The following is a 19,769-nucleotide window of genomic DNA, read 5'->3' on the forward strand; positions in this document are numbered from 1 at the left end:
GTATCATTTGCATCCACCAAAGAATGTATTAAAAATATGTCATCATTCTGCATCCATTGAATAGATCTCGGTTTACCATAAAACAAAAATAACATGTTAGGGTGAAAACCCAAAATATTTAGTGGTGGAAGCATAATGAGTATATGTCATATTTCAATTGTTCCTGGAAAACTGGGATATTCAAGGCACACTCACTTCCTTAGAAATGTTCTAAACAAATAAAACCATTTTATAATGGAAAATATCTGAAACTTTTCTTCACTGAGAAATCCTTGTTGCTTGCACATGGAATGGCAAATTCCCTCATCCTCAGAAGTTGTCGTTACAGCACTCATCAACGGAAGTAGAAGAGGAGACAACGGCCTTTTGCAAAGAACTATGCATCCCTGGCTGACCCTTCTGAAGCTTTTCTTTCCAAATTTTCTCTCACCCTCCATCTGATGAGTCTGCTGCCCAGTGGTCAAGGGCCTTTGTTCTCTGAGAATTGCAAACTTTCCACAAATTAAATGGCCTCTAGCGCAGTCATTTTTGACTTGCCCATTACTCTTTATACTACATGCCACCCTGAATCACCATGAGGTTGCTCACCTCATGGGACTGTCACCACATACCATGTGCCTCAGCCAGCTGTTCTTGGTGTTGGTGTTTAAAAACACAAATGGATGAGAACTTTACACTGTCATCATTTAAATTTTCCAGTGTTTAGCTATCTATGTAAGCAATCAACTATAACAATATTTCCAACATGTTTTATGATGAACAAAGCCCTCTCCAATGCTTTCACTCATTTAATTTCAAAGCCACCCTATGAAAAGATGGAGGTTGAAATTGCTCAAAACTATTTCCCCCTGCTCCCCGGACACATGCAAGACATTTCCCAGAGTGCCTTGCACTTAGGTGTGACCATGGATCGAGCCACTTCCTGGTCCATGAAAACATTCCACAAGAGTTCCTCCACACTCTTTCCCCTTCCTCAGCAAACCTGTGGAGATGGAGGAGCCACAGCCTGGGACATAGGCATGGAGTAGAGTTACCTGAGGATTAGGAAGATTGATTTGGGGAGAAAAATGTATTGCATTACACCACAGATACATGGGGGTTTTCTGTTACAGCAGCTAGCAATACCTTAATAGTGCATATTTGCCAAGTGTTTTATTATTAACACAACATCTTCATATATTTCATTTTATCTCATGTGAGACAGCTTGGAGCAAGTATTTTTGTTACCCCTCCACCCTCCCATCTTTTCAAATTGGGCAAATTAAGGCTCAGAGAGCTTTATGCACCCAAGGTCATAAAGGTGTCAAGACATAGAGTTCAGTCTGGTCAGATTGAAGCCCTGTGGTCTTCTCACTAAGCCATGATAATTTCACAAAATTTTATTGTTACATTGATCTTAACCTCCTAGGTCAGACTTCTTGGTATTGAGTTAGGGAAATTGTTTATCAACACGAATTTGCTGATAATATTGCTCTGGGTCTGAACCAAGGGATTAAGCCTAGTGTGCAGTAACGTGCTGACTGACATAGGGTTGCATAAATAGTGTTATCCCGTTGGTCTTTGGTAAGATGCCATCTGTGTCCTGACTAGACAGTTTCCTGGACTTTATTTTTCTAAAATTCAATAGCAACAGTAAACCCTTTCATTCTTCCCCTCCTTTAAAAGCAAATGCTCACATCCTTTAAATAATAGTTGAGTAAGTATTCAATTTCCACCAGGTACAAAGCACTATATGTGATTCTGTGAGGGATTTAAAAATAACTAATAAAAACACACAGCTCAGTGGCTAAGCAGGTAGGCTCTGCAGTAGGTTCCTGAATTTAAATCTGGGTTTCATTACTTACTGGCTGTGTGACCTTGGGCAGGTTACTTAACTTCTCTGTTCCTATATTTCCTAACCTGCAGAATGGGGGTAGTATTAACACCTACTCATGAAGATGTGAGGGTTAAGTGAAGCAATACATATAGAATGGCACCTGGCACCAAGTAAGTGCCCAGTAGGTGTTAACTGCTATTCTCCAATAAATGAAGTAGATGTACCTAAGCCTTGGCAGTGAATGTGCATTACATCCGTTCCATCCATGAACAGATAATTATGAAATACCATTTTCCTCTTATTTTGAATTACCAATGTCTTGGTGCAGTTTTTCTAAACGTTAAGAATCTCTTCTCATCATATACTAGTGATTTCCACTCTCAAATCCTTTCTGTAATCAAGCACCGAGGGAAGGAAAACACTCATACACACACTTCTTCCCTGTGCCAGGCACTACACTACGCACTTCACCCCAGGGCTTCTGGTTTTGTTTTTCTGTGTGTGTATTTAGTCCTCTCAGCAACTCAACTTCCTATTTGCAGATGAGCCCCCTAGACTTTAGAGAATTTAGTATGTAAGTATCAGACCTTGGGTTCAAAACCAGGTCTGTCTGGCTCCAGAGCCTGAGCTCCTAGCCCTTAAACTAACCCCTCAGTGACCAGCATTGTGATTCTAGGCTAGTCTGATTAAAGCCCCAGAATATCACAACCATCTAAAAATACAGTCAAGAAAGAAAAGATAGCATTGTATCTTTAACCTTCCTCTGAATCTAGGAAATGATAGTCCTTGATATTAACAAGGCAGCTTCTCTCCTAAGCACAGAGAACCCTTGAAAAGGGTATTTTAATCATGGGTATCATATTTTCTGGTTGTGTCTCTGTGTATCTAGTACACTTGTTATCGCTGATGTTTTCGCCCTGAGGACATCCAACTGAACACAATTGCATACATCTTTGTGGATTACCCTTTCTGCATCCATAAGTTATCTGTCCTTTTAAAATAATTTGCCCTAAAACACCAAGTGTTTTTTCTAATGGGAATAGACAGCTAGTGTTTTTTGATGCAAATGACTTCTCCCCACTTTCTCCCCAGCCCAGAGCTAAATCTGCAGCAGCAATGGGAGGACGCGGTGCTTCCAGAAGTAATGTATGCACAGCAGTTGGGAGCTGTTGTGTGACTTAAAGCCCCCTGCTTAATGTTAGGGAAGGCTAAGTGAGACTTCAGAAAAAGATGCGGTGTGATGAGCAGGGATGTTTTAAGGGCACTTGGTATAATATTCACCTCTCTTGTTTTTAAGAAACCAGCTTCCACTCAGGTAGTTTTGTGTTTGTGTGTAAAGATTAAACTGTTAAATAAAATCATAAGCATAATCTATTGTATCACAGGATTTCATTTTCTCCTGGAGGTAGTAGGTAGTATTTGGGTTTCTTTCTCTCTCTCTTTCTCTCTCTTTCTCTCTCTCTCTCTCTCTCTTTCTTAAAGTTGATAGTATTTCTGAGCTCTATCCATGGCAATACTCAAGAATTTGATTTTAACTTAACACTGTATTGTGACACTTAAATGCTTGAGGTATGAGTTTCTAAGTGTGTATCTTTATTTAGCTACTTTGGCCTGAATAAAGAAGCCAGCTCTCAGTTCAGTATAATAATAGGTTTGAATATTTAAATAGAAAGAGAAAAATAAGCACTGTGCCCAGAAAGAAAACCTGAGTATTGTCACATCTTGGCTACAAATAGACACTATAGTCCTTTTTTTACACATAAGTGACTGGAAGAAAAATATATAGCAAAAAGACTCTTTAAAGACTAATGAGATGTTTGAGAAATGGGCTCTGCAGGCAAAAGGCAGCCCACAAAAAGGATTCACATGGCCTGAACTGTTGTTAGGATGGTAATGAATGACTGCAGTTAATTCATCAGCGATATTTGCCACAATGTCACTCAAGGTTCTGTCCAGAGCACCCAGGTTTGGTGGGCCCCCTTTGCCTCGCAGCTCCTGCTCCTTCCATAGCTCCCCTCCCTCCGGTAGTTCTGAGTGTCTCCTAGACATTTTCCTGGGACTCTTGATGCTACACACCTGTCTCCTAAGTGTACCCCCTCTAGTGTACCTCAGGGCATGGTCTGCAGAGTCCCTGCGCCATGATCACAGGGTGAATACTTAAACTGCAGATTCCCAAACTCTGGCCCAGGCCCATTGCACTGCACCCTCAGTAGGTCCTAAGAAAGCACACTGACCGGTCACCCTCCTGCCTCCCCTGATTCTAACACCCGCTGAAGTCCGAGAGCCACTCTGCTGATCAGACAACGCTTCACCTTTCTATCTCAGACGTCCCCCACTCTCATTTTTTTCTTCTTTAGCGTCTCTTTTCTGATAGCTCACAAGAATTCCCAAAAAGAACCAGATGAAGACTAATAGTCTTTGGTCCTCCCCTAAAAGCCTCCTTTCTTCTCCGCATCACCCCCTGACCTCGTTCCCATGAGCAGACTCAAGAGCATTTTAAATTCCACCCTTTCCCTCTCTCCCATTTTAATACCAAATGCTTGCATCCTTTAAATGATCTTTCTTCTGTATCAGTGGCATCTCTTGCAGGCCCTTAGGCATAAGGGCGATCAGAGTGCACAGGCATTTTCTCCTGCTTTCGGCGGTCCAGGTCCTGGGATCAGCCAATACAGCTTCGTACCAGGAGGCCATGCCTGTTACCCCTTGTTCGCCCACAGCACCACCACTGCATGCTCTCTTCAGGCTTCAGCTGTCAGGGCCATTCCAGAGTATATCCCCAGCAGGAGGGCTGGGATCTGTGTTAGGACCAGCATGATGTGATTGTGCCAGTCTGAAATCAACCCCTGAGTGCAGTTCTGTCTACAGTTACACATGGACTGTAGCCCGCATTAGAAAGTTCTGTTGCCGACAGTGAAAATCATGTTCTTGTTGCCTCCTGGAGATGGCCAGCATGGGATGGACTGATGCCTCCTCTCTACTGAATCCCCAAGAAGGGTTCTAGCTATAGGTCATGAAGCAGGGAAAGCAATCTGACTGGCTGGATCTTCTCCTACCCCTCCCAGGCCCCTTAGGTGAACGGAGCTTAGTAAGTTCAAAGGATGGCCATCTGCTTATTCAAAAAGTTTTCAGCCTGCACATGAGTTATGAATATGAATTTCAGGATTGTTCCCACTTTTCTTTCTGTTCCCAGGGCCCCACCAGCTATGAAATGGATTCAGAGAAAAGAGCCGTCTGCATTTTGGCATCAGGAAGCCCTTGGTGCATTCCATTTTGTTTCTGCAATTGTGATATCCACTACCCCAGAGAGAGATTTTTTTCCTTTATGGAATAGAATCCTTACTATTTTTCTTACCAGTCCCATGAGACAAAGAAAAGAAGACTGACAAAAAGGTTGAGGGTCTGAAATTTGACCTCACATTCTATTTGGGATGAGATGAATTATGTAGGAGAGATTTTACAGTGGTGTCTCTGACCCAAATAGCATACAAATATCCTCCTTTCTTGCTCCCACTGCTTAAGCAAAAAACAGCTGTGCGCAGCATCTGGAAGAGTGGTTCCAACCTTGTTTTATCCTATTTGATTCCCACTGGCTTTTATGTTTTCCATAAATGATTGAAGAAAAGTTCTCAGTTGGAAATAGCAATAAAATCTTCCATAAATTCTTGGTTAGCACCAGCTTCAGGCACTCACTGTATGTTACTCTGCACAAGCCTTCAGTCTGTGCAGGCTGGCTGGCCAAGACGAAAAGAGGGTCTGGATCTTGTCAAGGAGGAAGCCCCGTGGCCAGCGTCTTCTCTCGGCCTCCTCTGGCAACCATGGCTTATGCAGTTTTCTTTTCAGCCATGGCTTTTGTTGTGGCCCCTCTAAATTCCCTTTTGTCTCCAAACCTCCATTTCTCCACGTATTAAATAAGGATAGCAGAAGTATTTGTCTCTAAACACTTAGTACAGTGCCTAGCATATAGTACAGATTCATTTATATTATTATTAAGCATTCAGTTAATATGTAATAATGAAAATAATGATCATTTATGGAGAAACTGCAATAAGCATTTCACCTATTTATGTTGCTCAGTCCTCACAAGAGCCCCGTGGTGTAGGTATCATAAGCTCATTTTATAGAAGTAGAAATTTCAAAGTTTGCAAATTTAAGTAATGGAGCCAAGGGGTCTGTGCTTATAAATGATGAAGCAGGGGCTTTGCTCACCAGAACCTGGGATCCTTCATACAGTCAACAAAATCCAGTATCAAGAGCCCACTGTGCTTTCTGGATGCTGGAGATTCAAGACAGAGACTGGCTCAATTCTTACAGGCCATACATGCCACTTGCCGTAACTCCAGAATCCAGGAATGGTTGGTGATCAGGTCTTGGACGGGTGTGGGGGGCAGGCTATGCTCAGCTGCCCATGCGCCACCAATCAGCTCCCTAGTCCTCTGCTGGCGCAAAGTGACCAGGCTCTTAGTGTCCCTGTCACAGCTTGAATTCTCTTGCTGCCCTGAATGTTGTAATAGTCTCAACTTCATTTCTATCCACTGGTAAAACAAGAGCTCTCCCCAGGCCAAATTGTCTATCGAATTGGCTCAGAATATTCATATTTTACTTGGATGTGAACCTCCTCAGAAGGCCGGACTGGAGAATAACTGCTCCCAAGAGCCCAATGTCTGAGAACTGGAGCAGAAGGAAGCCAAGCCCTCAGCGAGCATAAACACAAGCTGAGAAACCAACCCAAAATTGACCCAGAGTCTATCCAGCCCCCAGCTCATGCTACTCATGGGCCCTCAAAGCCACCCTTCCATCACAGTGAGCAAGATTTTGGATCTTCTGACACAGGCCTTCACATCACTTCTCCTGGGTCAGACTGGGCGATAATTTGACTCCAATCAATAACGGCATAAGGGGATTTTGCAAATTTATTATTTCCAAAGGGCACATTAGCCAATATTCTATAAGTTTCTTAGTTCCATTTCTTTCATTAAGGGACTATTTTGGTTTCCTGGTGGGTCATCAGCTTTTTCCGCATTTTGATTAATTTAACTCATGTTATCAGTGGCTGCTGAAGGTTGTCTAAACTGATGGGAAGCTTTGAGGTCTTGGTTTTACCCAGACTTTCAACAGAATAAATCCTGTCAACTCCAATAGTTTTTAAAGGACTTCTAATTTGTTTCCTATGAAAGCTTCCAGAACTTTAATAAGAAAAGTGTTTAACATTTCCCATAGGGCAGTCTTAACCTCACCACAAAATTTAGGGCCAAATCTTACCCAGTTGAGGCTCTTTCCATAATCCAATACCACAGTCCTAACCCAGTCAAACCATGGTTTATCTATCCTAAATCTTTTTCTTCCCTTTCTATTGCCTGTTATTGTTAGTTTTTTGACCAAAGAAGTTTACCTTCTGCTCTTTAGCAAAAGAGGCCACAGACTCAAGGACAGACACGTTCACTGCCAAAACTCTAAACTCAGTATTAGCCTCTGAAAATAATGGAATGAAATCATTTTACAACCTTTTCCCCTAAACCCAAAGGTTTCTGAGGGATGTATAAAGGGAAGGATGATTGTGAAGGTAAGATAGTGTTGTCCATGTGGTTGATTAGAAACTAAACATTTCTAACTTCATGTTATTTTTCAGAAAAGGGAAATGGGGAACAAGATTGGAAGGAATATCTATGATGAAGTCATCTTCACACCAGGATTTCGACATCTGCTCCAAATATTTCATAGCAAGTAAAATAGAGCATCTCCTATCCTGTCATGAAGCTCAGCACCCCCAATGGAGCCTGTAGGACAAAAATGACATGTGTCAGTTCTGCCTTCCTCTCCTGGACTACTTCTCTCATTGATTTTCATGGAAATGTGAACAAATCACGGAGTCTGAGGATGTCTACTTCAGTATGGACAGCTTGTCATTCTTCTCTTGGGCTAAGGACAAGTAAGAAGCTCACCTGGAAGGGAGAAAACAAAGGAGCAATAGCCACAAACATGAGTAGAACCATCTCTGGTTGTGGAAGCCAGTGAAAATGTTGTTAGGCCCACATAGAAATATTTTGTACCTTTCTGCCAGGCCCTGTAGTTAACTACAGGAACCACGGTTTAGAAATTCACAGGCAAGTGTTATAAATTTGAGAACGTAAGTTGAACCCCTTCCCATTCCAATAAGCAGTGGCAGGTGTGGTTTTCATGAAATTGTATATTTAGGATGGGAGGGGGTGAGAGCGGAGAGAATTGCATGTTCTAAGCAAACTGTATTTGCATACACATTATGCATGTACCCAACACACACTTGTGCAAAGATGATCAAATATGCTCTGTGTTGGCAGCCTCTTCCTGTGTTTCCTTAAAGCAGGAATAGCAAATAGGTTCATCTTGCATGCCAAATGCAATCAGTGTGTAGTGGCTGTTTGAAGTGCTATGTTGAGAAGGATTCAAGGGTCATAACTGGATTCATTCAACAATTTTTATTTTGTGCCTGCTATGTCCCAGCACAAGTGCTGGTACATTTTATCATCTCAGGGTCAGGGGTGCTGCATCCCCATAGAATTCAATACAACTGGAGCCTCCTGGTGTGGTACAACCCAACAGCCCTAAAGTTGAGGCCCTGGGAACTGGAATGGATTTAGAAAGAGTGTAGTGACCAATTAGCAACATCTGCCCAGGGATCCCACCAACATGGGAGGGCAGCAGCTGGCAGGGCTGGGGTGTACTGCAATTTTGGCATCATATATTTGTCATCCCTGGCAAAATCCCATCAAATACACTCACCTTTCCGTGTTAGCAACGAACATGCTTCATGCATCTGGAGAACACCGTGCTGTGTCACAGAAGTGTCTTCAGTCCAGAAAGAGCAGTGTGAACGATGGTAATAAAATGAAAGAACTATCCTCCCTTAACATAGTGGAAACAGAAGGCAGTCATCGAGGTGCTCCTAATGTTTTGCATTCATTTTTTTTTAAAGTGTATTACATTTTTTTTATTTTGGTATCATTAATCTACAATTACCTGAAGAACATTATGATTACTAGGCTCCCCCCTTCACCAAGTCCCCCCTACATACCCCTTCACAGTCACTGTCCATCAGCGTAGTAAGATGCTGTAAAATCACTACTTGTCTTCTCTGTGTTGCACAGTCCTACCCATGCCCCCCCCAACATTATACATGCTAATCGTAAGGCTCCCTTTCTTTTTCCCCACCCTTGTCCCTCCCTTCCCACCCGTCCTCCCCAGTCCCTTTCCCTTTGGTAACTATTAATCCATTCTTGGGTTCTGTGATTCTGCTGCTGTTTTGTTCCTTCAGTTTTCCTTTGTTCTTATACTCCACAGATGAGTGAAATCATTTGGTACTTGTCTTTCTCCACCTGGCTTATTTCACTGAGCATAATACCCTCTAGCTCCATCCATGCTGTTGCAAAATCTCTCGAGGTGAATCCGTCCTAGCCTCTTCCAGCTTCCGGCGGCTGCAAGCACTCCCTGGCTTGCGGCTGCATGATTCCCATCGCCTGCTCTGTCTCCACAGGCACTTGCCTTCTCTCCATGTGGCCCCCCTTCTGTCTCTGTAAGGACACGGATTTAGGATGTGCCTTGGATCATCCAGGAAGATCCTATCTAAAAATCCTAAACTAAGTTACCTCTGCAAAGATCCTTTATTCAAATAAGGTCACAGTTACAGAGTCTGGGGATTAGTCCACGGAGATATCGTTTGAAAGGGTCACCATTTCAACCCACTACAGTATATAGAATTCAACTTAAAATAACACAGGACACATAACAAGTATAGTTTCTGTCTCATTTCAGTTCTCTGGGAAGCTTTTGTTCCAGAATTTCCTCTAAAGGTTCTTGTGCTTGGGTAAGAGCTCCTTGCTTTCCTACTTCCAACCCAAGTGAATGAATATTTCTAAAGCTCTCCATCTCAAAAACCATTGCTATTAAGGGGCTCAGCATTTCCGTTTGCCATGGCTACCACTGAAAAGAGGAGGACAGGTTGAGGAAAGCAGTCACGTCCTTATAGGAATCCTCTCTAGACTGAAGATCAGGTAAGTATGAGCCCATGGAGTCATTGGAACCTAGTGTTCCTTTCCCCCGGCTGTCACCTTACAGTCATAAAACAAGGGCACAGGGGACAGGGCCAACCTCAGGTGTAGAGGACAGTCTTTTACAAGGGCACCCTCCAAAAAGCACACCAAATCCCTCACCTCCGCTTCAAAAAGCTGAAATGACAGTCCTTCCTTGTAACTGTTGTAGGTCCTCAAACAGGGTGAGGATTTTTATCAAGTTGTGCATCAAGATGTAAGCGCATCTTTGGCCTGTGGCAGGCACAGAACATGTTTTGGTGAGTGAGTGGATGCACTTGTGACTTTGGGAGAGCCAGTCTTTGGAATCCAAGGAGCGGTAGTTCCATCAGACAAGTACATACAGTCTTCAAGGATACAAGTCCCTCCCCTGCCCACCGTGAGACCTTCCTCTGGATGGGAAGCTGAACAGCCAGGAGGGCACTTCATTGCTGCCATTTGCTGGAGTGAGTCCTTTTCCCCTGTGATGCATTTATAGGATCAGGACTGAGGGGAGCCTCCTGCAACACAGACACGCGAGGTGCCGCATCACCCACTGGCTGTCTCCCCCACCTGCGGGTGTCCTCCTGCCAGAAAAGCCAGCACAGCACCTCATCTATTTGGAAATCCATACAGAGGAGCCACAAGACAGAATCCTTTCCTGAGTCTACCCAGGCAGCTTCCAACCTCAGAATTGCAAATCCAGGCTACAAAGTCCCTTTTCATGGAGTGATGTACACTTTTCTTTGTGCATTTCCTTTTTGAACACATTTGTAGCTCTCCCTGGCAGGGGAAACAACTTGTTCAATTGCCCATTTCCAGCATCTCTTCAAACCCAACTCCTTAACACACAGCCCATACAATGGTCTTCTCCACATGCACACATAGGGAGGTAAAGTTGTCATCTGGATATTTCACACTGAAAATAATTACAGGCTCCTGAAAAATTCGGACAACTAAGGCCAAAGTTGTTGTTTGGATTAGGTTCAGTCAGCAGTCTCCTATGAGCCGAGGTTCTCATGACATCCATGTTATTCATTCCATCGTTCATTGGTGGACTTGGAGTTAAAGTCATTCAGCAGCAAAGCCGTTTTGAAAGCATGAATAAGTGGAGACTTCTAAAAAATTAGAGCCAACAACAATCACAAAAGTTGTACAACTGCCCTGTGGAATGATACCTTTGGCTAATGCTGCTGCACCCATTATAATGGTGGTGTTCATATTTCCAGCCACAGGCAGGCTTTGTCAGAATGTGAAAATCAATACGAAAGGTTTGTCGGGGGTGACATGTTTGTTAATGTTTTATTGATTATGCTATTGGTTGTAAATTTTCTAACTTAATAAAGCTCAAGATTTTTTGCAGTAAAAGACAGAGGTTATTTAATTAACTGGCAACTTAATGCAAACTACTAACATGACATATTGTGGCTACTGCAAAGTGACACCCAATTCATCACTCTCCAAGCAGGCATGATGTCACACACATGCGCACACACGCATGCACACACACACACAGTGTTTATTATGCTACTGAGAGAATTAGACAAGGGCAGGCTTACCTAAAAGAACTTGGCAAGTACACTTAATACTAAAAGAAAGGCTGGAAATGCATATAGCTGTTTATTTTATCAAAGGAAATTAGGAATAGGATCTTTAAAAGCTAAGCCAAAGACAAATGCCCATAATTCAGGCAACATTTGCAAAAAATATCATGATAATCTACTTTCTGTATCCAGAGTGAGAACAAGGCAACTCAACCCAAATATCTTGTGAAATCAATTATTTATTAAACATATCTAAGAAATCACACAAATTCACCTCAGCAATGGACTTTCCTGGAACTATTTGCCACAGTCCATACACACTGCATATTCACTGTAATAAAGTCCTGTACAAAAATGACTCTATGTTCTCCATTAACAAAATGAGTTCTCATAATCATCTGACATAGGTTGCCAAAGTTGTTAGATTTAAAGCATTTTCTAATGAACCATTCGTAAAACAAGCCCATCTTTCTTTGAATATAAATCCTATAGGAAGGGGAATATAGGTGACTTGATTCAGTTTTCCTTGTTTTGTTGTTTTTTCCCTACCATAAGCCCCAACACAGAATATTATGCCTTTTGCAGCATTCCTAGAATTCATCATGGTGCTCAGCTTGGAAGGGGAGGCTCCTATTTGCATTGATGAAGCTCAGCTCTCAGGTCTGCCAAGATGTGGCATTGCCTTTAAAGCCACAGAAAGCACAGTGTGGCTGGTAAACACCCACTACAGTCCCGATTGTTGTCCACACTAATAGCTAAGCTGACGCTAATTTTTTTAACTCCTTCCAAACTTACTTCTTCAGGAAACAATTTAAATAACTGTTTTGTAGTCACAAAACCCTCTTCAATCACCACCTCTTCCAAGAAACTGTAGAGATTCTCATGGATCTGCTTCAATAAAGCATTTATTTCCTTGGAAGAATGGAATAAAGGGCAGAATTACCACCCTGACGACTCAATGTTCCCAATTACCATCAGTGGGTTTTCTCTCTACCTGCCAGGTTAATAACCATCCTGTTTTATCACCCTGCCATATGAAAAGCCTCCGTATCTGATAATTACCTTTTCTCTCTCTCTTTTTTAAAAATTATTTTTAACATGTCTTTTCAAGCCTTTTTCAACTTTCTAATGGAGCCCTCATGTGACTGTTTCAAAATTTTCTCTCATTCTAAATCTCACATAAGCTCTTCCAAATTCTCAACAGTAATTCTCAATTAACAGAAATTTCACTGAGGCATGAGTTCTTTTCTTCTCTGCTAATTTAAAAGTCTCCCACAGTGGCTTCCTAAAATATTGGGAAAACAATTAAAAATGAAAATAATTCTATAAATACATAGTCATGAAACCAGATTCTCTTTGGACCTGACCTAGTCTTGGTTGTAGATTAACGCTTCCTGGGAAAGGCCTTTTCTGTTCTGTTCTTTTTGTACAGCTTTGTGCCTTTTTATATTAAATTTATAAAAACACTAAGATTTCAAAATTTGCCTTTCAGAAATTCATATAGGAGAAAAAACTGCAAATACTAAAAGGACAAAATTAGGAACACAGGATTACAGATGTCCTTTCCTTGGGTAGGGGAGAGATGTCCTTTCCCAGGGATTATAACACAATAGAAGTCACTGGCAAGGTCTTAGTTTTATATCAAGCAATGAGTTCACAGGTGCTTATTAAGTAACAGTGATACATGAATGAATGAGGACGCACATGGAGCCAATACTGAGAGTGAGCCACAAACATCCGTGCATTTGAGGCCATGGAGAAAGCAAAGCGAAGAATGAGGATTGTGCAGGCAAGATTTCAATTTCTAGATAATAATAAAAGACCCTCCAAAATGGCAACGCAGCTTATACAACCTTCAAAGTGTTTATTATATTTCCCTTTAAATTCACCACCACCTTATGAAATATCTGATCTGCTAGTTTTGATCTCAGTGTTCCTAGGTAGAAAAGATTAGGCCATATTTTCATCTGCTCACTGGCCATTTTTATTTCCTCTTCTGTGAATTGACATATTTTACCCACTTTTCTACATTTGGGGAAATTGAAATTTTATTAACTTGAGCAGACTTCAACTTCCATTATTGATAGAATTATAACTGCTTTCTGACAAGGGCAATCAGCAGTGCATAATCGTGATCCCTGCAAGAAAGGGTCAGTGGGGTGAACCCTAAAACACAAGTTGATTTGTGCATACCAACACACACATATACTCTGGACGCCAATCTTTTGTCTGTTTCATATATGCAAACATAGTCCTCTAGTCTGAAGGTTACACAGAAGTTTTTGTTTTAATTTTGATTTCAATCTGTGTATGTTGAATTTTGTAATTTAGTTTTCTGTGTCTCTTTCAGGAGACCTCCCCTACTCACAGAGTTATAAAAAGTAGTCTTATATTTCATCATATAATTTTAAAAATTATGTCTATAGTACATCCTGAACATGTTTTTGAAATGGGTATGAAATAAGGGTGAATTTACTTTTCATTAAATGGTAACTTTTCTTTAAAAATCTATGGGAAGGTATAATTCTTGGAGGGCATGTGTAGTTCTTGGAGTCACAGATGTCAGAGCCACAGAGACCTGGAAAGAACACCTGTTCAGTTTGCAGGGCTTCAGGTAGGGGACCTGGGATCCAGAGAGATTCTGTGACCCACAGAAGGCCACCCAGTAGGGTGGTGGCAGAATCGGAAATCCCACCCTGGCTGCCTGTCTTCCAGCTCAGTCTCTCTCCTGCCCCGCAATACCTCTCCCAAAGATTTTAACCAAATATCACTTGAATGTGCTTCATGAATCCCATGCACACTTCTTAAACTAATTAAAATAACTGTTCCAGTCTGTACCCCTCCATGAAGAGCACACGTGAGTGTGTGGGAGTGTATGCATGTACACACCCACATTGCATGAGTGGGTATTTTGTACAAAACTCTTTGTATTACACTGCTTCCCTTAAATTTGCATACTGAGGTTCCAGGACCCCTAACTGAAAATGATAGTCTAAATTTGATTCAGATAAAATAATTTGGAGTGATTTGTTTCAAAGAGGATAAAACTACAATTCATGAATAAGAGTGTAAAACCATACGTTTTTTTTTTGTTTTTATTTTTTTGAGAGGTCATCTCTCATATTTATTGATCAAATGGTTGTTAACAACAATAAAATTCTGTATAGGGGAGTCAATGCACAATCATTAATCAACCCCAAGCCTAATTCTCAACAGTCTCCAATCTTCTGAAGCATAACGAACAAGTTCTTACATGGTGAACAAGTTCTTACATAGTGAATAAGTTCTTACATGGTGAACAGTACAAGGGCAGTCATCACAGAAACTTTCGGTTTTGATCACACATCATGTACTATAAACAATCAGGTCAAATATGAATATTCGTTTGATTTTTATACTTGATTTATATGTGGATACCACATTTCTCCCTTATTATTATTATTATTATTATTATTATTATTGTTTTTAATAAAATGCTGAAGTGGTAGGTAGATGAAAGATAAAGGTAGAAAACATAGTTTAGTGCTGTAAGAGGGCAAATGTAGATGATCAGGTGTGTGCCTGTAGACTATGTGTTAATCCAAGCTAGACAAGGGCAACAAAACATCCACGGATGCAGAAGATTTCTCTCAAAACAGGGGGGTGAGGTTCTAAGCCTCACCTCTGTTGATCCCCAATTTCTCACCTGATGGCCCCCCTGCGACTGTGCCTGTCTTAGGTTGTTCCTCCCTTGAGGACTCTTACCCGTCTCTGGCTAACCAGTCATCTTCCGGGGCCATACAGGGAAATGTAAAGTTGGTAAGTGAGAGAGAAGCAATATTGTTTGAAAAGGTTAGCTTTTTACTTCTTTGCAGATTTATGCCCTGTGGCTTTTATGCCCAGCATTTGTCTTGAGGTATCTTTACCACTTGGAAGAATTATGATACTCGGTAATTTCGTTATGAGGCACAAATTCTACTTAAGGGTTGTAATTAGGAAGGAAGAAGAAAAGCTATAGAAGTAGCAGACGGAAGAAAACTTAGGAAGATTGATTATTTCTTTGACATATCTTCTTGTAAAGTAACATAAGCATGTATAGATTTTAAACTACTAATTAAATTGCGCACACACATTAACATAATAGGAATACAGCTACATAACCAAAGCAGACCTACAATTACCAGCCATCTCCAGTGAAACCAAGAAAGCCAGTTAGGCACCCTAGGCATTTGTGAAAACTTATCTATGATATGATGGATATTGTCTAACTGAATTTGAATAGTTTGAGAAAAATCAGACAAATTAAAACAACACATTCCTGGGAACTGTTCACATCCCATATGGTCTTTTAACAGTAGATAGTCTATAGTCGCAAGATTTTGGAGCCCTGCAACTTGCACTTCTCCTAATTCTTGGTTGAGTTCTGACAGTATAGATTCAGTCAAATTTGTTGTTTTACTGTATGCACAGGCCAGCTTAGATATCTCCTTCTTCATTCCAATGGTAAGTCCAGGAACCAGTGGGATGAATGCAGCTACAACTGCAACAGCACCAGGATCTTTGTTGAAGCTTTTTGATGATCATCTTCTGGAATGACTCCTCCAGAGAGTGCTGATGTTGGAAGTTCTTCTTCATATCATATCTTAATTCGTTTTCTGGGTAGCCAAATTAGGCTTTGATCCTCTAAACAAACCCTATGCCCACACTTTGATATGCCCTTTATATCATTGTGAAGAACTTACTGGAGATCACCACACAGGAACTGCTTTTTTTAAGAGAAACGAATATTATCAGATAAATGTACTTCCATAGCTGATCATCTGACACCCTTTAAATGATCAAAATTAAGGATATTTAAAGCATGCATTAATCGTTGATTTACAGTTAGTTTTATCCTATCAGGGAGTTAATCCCCCTTTTCTTTCTTTTTTTTTATTTGTTATCATTAATCTACAATTACATGAAGAATATTATGTTTACTAGGCTCTCCCCTATACCAGGTTGCCCCCACAAACCACTTTACAGTCACTGTCCATCAGCATAGCAAAATGTTGTAGAATCACTACTTGTCTTCTCTGTTATACAGCCCTCCCCTTTCTCTTACCCCCCCATTATGCATGCTAATCATAATACCCCCTTTCTTCTTCCCACCCCTTATCCCTCCCTACCAACCCATCCTCCCCAGTCCCTTTCCCTTTGGTACCTGTTAGTCCATTCTTGGGTTCTGTGATTCTGCTGCTGTTTTGTTCCTTCAGTTTTTCCTTTGTTCTTATACTCCACAGATGAGTGAAATCATTTGGTATTTCTCTTTCTCCGCCTGGCTTATTTCACTGAGCATAATACCCTCTAGCTCCATCCATGTTGTTGCAAATGGTAGGATTTGTTTTCTTCTTATGGCTGAGTAATATTCTATTGTGTATATGTACCACATCTTCTTTATCCATTCATCTACTGATGGACACTTAGGTTGCTTCCAATTCTTGGCTATTGTAAATAGTGCTGCAATAAACATAGGGGTGCATCTGTCTTTTTCAAACTTGAGTGCTGCATTCTTAGGGTAAATTCCTAGGAGTGGAATTCCTGGGTCAAATGGTAAGTCTATTTTGAGCATTTTGAGGAACCTCCATACTGCTTTCCACAATGGTTGAACTAATTTACATTCCTGCCAGCAGTGTAGGAGGGTTCCCCTTTCTCCACAACCTCACCAACATTTGTTGTTGTTTGTCTTTTGGATGGCAGCCATCCTTACTGGTGTGAGGTGGTACCTCATTGTGGTTTTAATTTGCATTTCTCTGATAATTAGCGATGTGGAGCATCTTTTCATGTGTCTGTTGGCCACTTGTATTTCTTTTTTGGAGAACTGTCTGTTTAGTTCCTCTGCCCATTTTTTAATTGGATTATTTGTTTTTGTTTGTTGAGGTGGGTGAGCTCTTTATATATTTTAGATGTCAAGCCTTTATCGGATCTGTCATTTACAAATATATTCTCCCATACTGCAGGGTACCTTTTTGTTCTATTGATGGTGTCTTTTGCTGTACAGAAGTTTTTCAGCTTAATATAGTCCCACTTGTTCATTTTTGCTGTTGTTTTCCTTGACTGGAGAGATATGTTCAAGAAGAGGTCACTCATGTTTATGTCTAAGAGGTTTTTGCCTATGTTTTTTTCTAAGAGTTTTGTGGTTTTATGACTTACATTCAGGTCTTTGATCCATTTTGATTTTACTTTTGTGTATGGGGTTAGACAATGGTCCAGTTTCATTCTCCTACATGTAGCTGTCCAGTTTTGCCAGCACCATCTGTTAAAGAGACTGTCATTTCACCATTGTATGTCCATGGCTCCTTTATCAAATATTAATTGACCATATATGTTTGGGTTAATGTCTGGAATCTCTAATCTGTTCCACTGGTCTGTGGCTCTGTTCTTGTGCCAGTACCAAATTGTCTTGGTTACTATGGCTTTGTTGTATAACTTGAAGTTGGGGAGGGAGATCCCCCCTACTTTATTCTTCTTTCTCAGGATTGCTTTGGCTATTCGGGGTCTTTGGTGTTTCCATATGAATTTTTGAATTATTTGTTCCAGTTTGTTGAAGAATGTTGCTGGTAATTTGATAGGGATTGCATCAAATCTGTATATTGCTTTGGGCAGGATGGCCATTTTGACGATATTAATTCTTCCTATCCACGACCATGTGATCAGTTTCCATTTGTAAGTGTCCCTTTTAATTTCTCTTAAGAGTGACTTGTAGTGTTCAGAATATAGGTGATTCACATCTTTGGATAGATTTATTCCTAGGTAGTTTATTCTTTTTTATGCAATTGTGAATGGAATTGCTTTCCTGATATCCCTTTCTATTGGTTCATTGTTCGTGTATGGGAAAGCTACAGATTTCTGTGTGTTAATTTTTATCCTGCAACTTTGCTTTATTCCGATATCAGTTCTAGTAATTTTGGGGTGGAGTCTTTAGGGTTTTTTATGTACAATATCACGTCATCTGCAAATGGTGACAGTTTAACTTCTTCTTTACCAATCTGGATTCCTTGTATTTCTTTGTTTTGTCTGAATGCCATGGCTAGGACCTCCAGTACTATGTTAAATAGCAGTGGGGAGAGTGGGCATCCCTGTCTAGTTCCCGATCTCAGAGGAAAAGCTTTCAGCTTCTCGCTGTTCAGTATAATGTTGTCTGTGTGTTTATGATATATGGCCTTTATTATGTTGAGGAACTTGCCCTCTATTCCCATTTTGCTGAGAGTTTTTATCTTGAATGGATGCTGAATTTTGTCGAATGTTTTTTCAGCTATGGAGATGATCATGTGGTTTTTGTCTTTCTTTTTGATGTGGTGGATGATGTTGATGGATTTTCGAATGTTGTACCATCCTTGCATCCCTGGGATGAATCCCACTTGGTCATGGTGTATGATCCTTTTGATATACTTTTGAATTCGGTTTGCTAATATTTTATTGAGTATTTTTGCATCTACGTTCATCAGGGATATTGGTCTGTAGTTTTCTTTTTTGGTGGGGTCTTTGCCTGGTTTTGGTATTAGGGTGATGTTGGCTTCATAGAATGAGTTTGGGAGTATTCCCTCCTCTTCTATTTTTTGGAAAACTTTAAGGAGAATGGGTATGATATCTTCTCTGTATGTCTGATAAAATTCCGAGGTAAATCCATCTGGCCCGGGTGTTTTTTTCTTGGGTAGTGTTTTTGATTACTGCTTCAATTTCTTTGCTGGAAATTGGTTTGTTTAGATTTTGTGTTTCTTCCTTGGTCAGTTTTGGAAGGTTGTATTTTTCTAGGAAGTTGTCCATTTCTTCTAGGTTTTCCAGCTTCTTAGCATATAGGTTTTCATAGTAGTCTCTAATAATTCTTTGTATTTCTGTTGGGTCCATCATGATGTTTCCTTTCTCATTTCTGATTCTGTTGATGTGTGTTGATTCTCTTTTTCTCTTAATAAGTTTGGCTAGAGGCTTATCTATTTTGTTTATTTTCTCAAAGAACCAGCTCTTGATTTCATTGATTTTTGCTATTGTTTTATTCTTCTCAATTTTGTTTATTTCTTCTCTGATCTTTATTATGTCCCTCCTTCTGCTGACTTTAGGCCTCATTTGTTCTTCTTTTTCCAGTTTCAATAATTGTGATGTTAGACTATTCATTTGGGATTGTTCTTCCTTCTTCAAGTGTGCCTGGATCGCTATATACTTTCCTCTTAAGACTGCTTTCACTGCGTCCCACAGAAGTTGGGGCTTTGTGTTGTTGTCATTTGTTTCCATATATTCCCTGATCTCTATTTTAATTTGTTTGTTGATCCATTGATTATTTAGGAGCATGTTATTAAGCCTCCATGTGTTTGTGAGCCTTTTTGTTTTCTTTGTAGAATTTATTTCTAGTTTTAT

This window comes from Manis pentadactyla, chromosome 16, assembly GCF_030020395.1.
Source record: "Manis pentadactyla isolate mManPen7 chromosome 16, mManPen7.hap1, whole genome shotgun sequence".
NCBI lineage: Eukaryota > Metazoa > Chordata > Mammalia > Pholidota > Manidae > Manis > Manis pentadactyla.